Genomic DNA, 6,000 nt, shown 5'->3' with positions numbered 1-6,000 from the left:
TTGATTCACAGTTCTCTCATACGCAAAGTTCTGGACCTATTTCTTTATTCCACATCTGGTCCCACAGCTGGTGTAGCATAAGAGTTTTGAGTAGGGTAAAGGATAAAGTTACACACTGAATGGTGGGTCCTTCAGTCAGAGGGCCCCTTAGATAAGCTTGAATCTTCCCAGACTGTTCTTTTATCCAGCATCTTTCAATAACCATGTTCTTAATCACATCAAACAATAAAGTAACCATTCTGATGTAGTTCTGTTAAGGAAGGGTGAGGAGAGGGGGGAAAAATGTTGAGGTTTACATAGGACCCAGCAAAAGTGAGTTTTATTGGTTGGAGAAGTTCCCATCACTTGATTTGACAGAGAAAGATTCTAGATTAGGCAGGTCTCTGCCTCAGACAACAGCATGTTTTGTGGCTTGAAGTTCAACTGAGAATCAATAGCATTTTACAGATAACTCTGAGCAGCATGTATCTTCTTGCCCTGCCAGTTGCTTCACCACATGGTCAAAGTGTGAAAAACAAAGATTGGGATGGCAGTCCACTGCTTGTGCTGCCTGAATATTTGGATGGATTCATAGGTGCCAACTTCGTGGGTGCTCTTGGGCTGGAGCACCCATGGGGAAAAAATGGTGGGTGCAGCCCCCCTATCAAGGGCTCTCCCTCCCCCAGTGCCTCCTGCCCACCTGAGGACCCCTCCAATCAGCACTTCTCCCTCCCTTCCAGTGCTTACCGCCTGCCGTGAATCAGCTGTTTTGTGGCATCAGGAGGCACTGGGGGGAAGGGGAGGAGAAAGGGTGCAGCACGCTTGGGGGAGGGGCGAAACTGGATGGGTAGAGGTGGGGCAGTGGAGGCAAGAGGTGGGGCAGGGGCAGAGCAGGGGTGTGAAGAAGCAGGGTGGGGATGAGGCATTGGGGAAGGGGTGGAATGAGGGTAGGACCTAGGCGGAGCCAGGGGGGGAAGTACCCCCTGGCAGATTAGAATCTCGGTGCCTATGGATGGATTCATAGATCTGTTTCTTCCCATAGAAAAATACCTTCAAAAGATGAGTTTGAGAGCTGAAATTCATAACTTTGCTAGACACTAAAAATCTTGGTCTTAATAAGGACACTGGATTTATGGCTTATTACAAAAATCAGTAACCTACTAATCCCCTTTTTTAGACCTATGGCTGAAAAGGTATCAACAGGGCACTTCACTTTGAATGGTCTCCTACAAGATGTGTTAAATATTTATGTTAAAAGAAGGTGTTCTACCTTGTGACACTCCGAGTCCCTTTCACAGCCCTGAAGAAGAGCCCTGTGTAGCTTGAAAGCTTGTCTCTCTAGCCAGCAGAAGCTGGTCCAATAAAAGATATTCCCTCACCCATCTTGTCTTTCTGATATCCTGGGACAAAGATAGCAACAACTCTTCCCATAGTGATTCATTGCATGTTTTCACACTTGTCTCATACATGTTTCTTGAATTATTAGGATGGATCTATAGACCCAAAGCTGATGTTCTGGTCATACACAAATAATGTCATCTTTGAGCTCACTGTCTTGCCAAATGACCCATTTCCATGTAACCTCAATGGAGAAATTCCCCCTCTTGTTTATTGACGTTCTGTGAGAAAGGCAGCAAACTTCTCTTTGGCTTAGAGATTTAAGTTTGTACAGCAGGCATCTCTCTCCAGAGTATCACAAAGAAAGATTATTTATGCTGTCTGGACATTATGCCTCTTTATGGTGATCCTAGTGTTATTGCTGTTGCAATTATTGATAATGAGTCTGCTCATGCTTGTCAACCTCAATGGCTTTCCTCAGCTGATGCGGACTATAAACACTAAATGTCATTTTAAGTTTTTAAGAGAATGATTTTTGCTTCATACAGCATAAAATAAAGTACTGTTCCTTATCCTGCCTCCCCAACTCCCTCTCCTATAGCACAGCTCTCCATGCAACTAAAGTCATGTTTACTCTTACAGCGCTGCAGCGGCATAGCTGTACAGCTACAGCTGTGCCACTCAGAGCCGGCTCTAATTTTTTTGCCCCCCTAAGCAAACTGCCGAAGCAAAAATTAAATTAAAATAAAATAAAATAAAGGTGTCTTGAATGCCCCCTCCAACATTGTGCCACCCCAAGCACATGCTTTTTTTGCTGGTGCCTAGAGCCGGTCCTGGTGCCACTGCAGTGTGTATGGTGAAGACCTCTATGTAGATGGGAGTGAGCTCTCTCATCAGCATAAAAAAAACCCCACTCCCCCAAGTGGCATAAGCTATGTCAGCGGGAGAAGCTGTTCCGCCAACATAGTGCGGGACACTAGCGCTTATGTTGGTGTAACTTATGTCATTCAGGGGGGTGGAATACTCACACCATTGGGTGACAAGTTTTGTTGACGTAGATGGCAGTGTAGACAGAGCCTAACTCAGCATTTCCTGGAGTGGGCATTAGGCAGACCCCAGGAATCTCTAGTCTCCTGCCAGCTTCCAGTTAGGAAAGAGGAACAGGAGGAAATAGATAGCATCTGTTCGCTATCTTCAACCCTCATTGAACAGTACGGTCCCTCCCCATTGTTAGGAGCCAGCACAGTACTTGTTATTGTGGGCTATAGACAGCTTCCAAGAAGTTCCAGTCCTCAGTCAGCTCCACACCAGGAAACTGCACTATCAGCAATGCCTTAGTGATTGCACCATCTGATATTGTTTGTGCTACTTTCTCGTTTGTTCTGCTTTGCTCTCTCGCACCTTGGAATCAAGAAATGTCTCAATTTCCATTAATGACTAACACTCCTGCCAATTTCTTTTAATGGTCTGAGCTCACCATGACAGCTACATTTGTTCGTCTGCTTTTGTCTCCATCATTTCCATCCTCTTCTCGCCTACACTCTCCTCTCCCCTTCCACTCCTTCTATCATCTTATGCTTTAAAAATACCCACCCTTCACTTCTTTTGCCCCAACTGCATCAATTTTGCACTGATGTAATTCCATTGATTTCACTGTTACTCCTAATTAGCATAATTGTGAAATCAGAATCAGGCCCAAAGTCTTCAAAAGTAATCTTTGCAGTGATGGGCTCTGCACTGCCCCCTACTGAGGAGGCCAGCATACTGGAACAATTTACCCCATATAGTTAAGTAAATGTTATGTCTTTATTTCATGTTATACTATGAAGAATTAAGACTATTACTGTAGTTAAAGCAAAACTTTAATTCTGGTTTAAAGGGCTTTTCAGTTGTCTTTTAAATTGTCTAGGCTTGCCAGATGCATAGTATATGCTCTCATGTGAGCGTGTCTGCTGGTGGGAGAGTGGGCAGGAGGGAAGGCATAAAGTAAATCTACTGTTACATATGGTGAATCTTTCACCTTAGCGACTCAGTCAGGTGACATGTCTAGCATAACTTATGTCAAGTTTGCATGCAGTCTTGCAAAGCAATTACAGGTTTCAGAGTGGCAGCCATGTTAGTTTGCATCAGCAAAAACAACGAGGAGTCCTGATGAGGTGGGTTTTAGCCCACGAAAGCTTATGGTCAAATAAATTTGTTAGTCTCTAAAGCAAATATAGTTCAACTGAACAGCTCCTTTCAATAGCTGTTTTTTTAAACTGTTACACTACTATAGTTAGCTGGGGTACAAGTTATGACAAGTGACAAAGCCAGAATCATCCGTTTGGCATTCATTGTAACATTCCATCATAAGGAATTCTCATGCTACAGGATGTGAATGTAATAAAATATGTGACTCAGTGTTGCGATATCTTTTCACTCTGTAAACTGCAACTGTTGTAGTAGTGACTTGGTCAGTCCATATAGGCCAAAAATATAGGTTTGATAAGGAAAAATGTCTTAAAATGAATAGGAATAGAATTGGTTTTAAAATAATAACGTTGGACCATGCCGTTGTACGTGAAACACACTAACAGAGATTGGTAGTTGAAAAGTTCTAAGAGAACACAGGGCAACAGTTGTCTAAATGTGGCAAAATAAATGATGGACTAGATTATCCTCACTGTCATGCAATAGGGAAGAGATGAAATAATCACTGCCTAGTTGAAGGAAGGTAGGGGAACAACCCCTCCTCCCCCAATTTCCATAGTGCACAGGGACCTAACATTTTTAATCTGGGTCTGATGCCTGATTCACCAAATGGAAGACCTGATTTTGCACTGTCTTACATTTTGTACAGGTGTACTAACTATACAAAGTGTAAAATCGGAGGTGAAAGTAAGCTGGTACAGTCCAGTATGGCGTACCAGCAAGAGCTGGTACGCTGTGCTGGACTGGACTGGCTTCCCCTGCCAGGCTTGGGTGGGGATTTAAAGGGCCCAGAGCTCCAGCCACTGCAGGAAGCCCTGGGCCCCTTAAAGCGCTGCTGCCGGAGCTCCGGCAGCGAGGGTTGGGCAGCGCTTTAAAGGGCCTGGGGCTCCCCGCAGCGGCCGGAGCGCTGGGCCCTTTACATTCCCAAACGAGCCTGGCAGCCGGGCTCCGGCGGTGATTTAAAGGGCCAGAGGCTCCAGCCGCTGTGGGAAGACCCGGGCCTTTTAAAGTGCTGTCGCTGGAGCTCTGGCAGCGAGGCTTGGGCAGTGCTTTAAAGGGCCCAGGGCTCCCCACAGTGGACGGAACCTCTGGCCCTTTAAATCCCCACCAGGGCCCAGCAGCCAGGCTTGGGCGGGAATTGAAAAGGCCCAGGGCTCCTGTCACTGCGGGGAGCCCCAGGCCCTTTAAATCACCGCCGGAGCTCCAGCAGCAGGGCTCGGGCAGCTCTTTAAAGGGCCCAGAGCTCTGCGGCGGCCGGAGCCCTGGGCCCTTTATTTTGCCCCTGAGCCCCAAGGCTCCCAGCTACCTCTGCAGCTGGTAGTTCCGGGGTGATTTTAAAGGCCCTCGGGCTCCCAGCCGCAGTCCCAGGACCTTTAAACCCTGCATCTCCCAGTTGAGGTCATGCCCCCACTCAGGACTCTGGAGTATTGGTAAGTCCTTTCAGTTACTTTCACCTCTGCGTAAACTGCTACTGAGAAAATGCTAATATTTTCATATTCATTTTTGCACAGCCTTAAACAATTAAACACAATGAAAGGCAATTGAGAAACAAGCAAAATTTTTGTGAGTGCCTTTCAACTTCTCATTTTTATTTTTTTTTAAATGAGAGATGATTAGGTCTAGATTTTTAAAGTTCTTTTCAATAATGCAGAACAATTAATAACCATAGTCATGTTTAAAAGAAGTTACGTTCACCTAATGTCTTTTTACTTTTTAACATGCCTATGAAGTGAGCTTCTTAGAACCATCAGATTGCAGCATTTCAACTGAAGTGATCATAGATGGTCTTTAGCCATATTTCAGTTATGGGCCAGTTAACATTTTAGTACAAAAATGGACCAGTTTTCAATGGGGGGGGAAGAGTGATTTTTGTACTGTTTTTTAAAAAGTTTTAGATATCTTAAATCTTAATTTACCACCTGTACATTAACAAAATGACTACTGTGCAGAATCACAAATTAGTTTTTACAACCTTTTATTGCATCAGTGGACTCCAGCCATTGAAACACTTTGCTATGAAATTATAATGATAGCAGATAAAGATACAGTAGACGTTCCTAGCTTCAGAGGAGCAGTGGCACTTTAAAATAAATGACAAAAGTTCAGTTACTCACCCCACGTTTACCTCTGGATATGAAAATCAGATTTATGTGGATATTTAAACAGTAAAAGTTACATTATTTTGAAGATCACTAATAAGAATTTTGTATTCTTAAAGTAGTAGTGTTGAGATGAGAAATAGTTTATTATAGCTGTACTGCACAACACCCTCCTTCAGCCATAATTAGACATCCCAGGGAAATCTCATCCCACTTCCATTTTACTTACTGTTTCTTGCTCCTGTGCTGAAATTTGTTTGTGACTGTAGGTGGGGGAGATGATCCTAAGAATTAGATTTACAAGGGAACTTTTGATTTTGTACTAAAGTGACTATTCTGACAAAAATATGTTCCTGGTATGGAACAAGAAAATTCCAGAGGCATATAGAATAGC

Source organism: Gopherus flavomarginatus, chromosome 8 (genome assembly GCF_025201925.1).
Source record: "Gopherus flavomarginatus isolate rGopFla2 chromosome 8, rGopFla2.mat.asm, whole genome shotgun sequence".
Taxonomy (NCBI): Eukaryota; Metazoa; Chordata; order Testudines; family Testudinidae; genus Gopherus; species Gopherus flavomarginatus.
Note: the sequence above shows the minus strand (reverse complement) of the source record.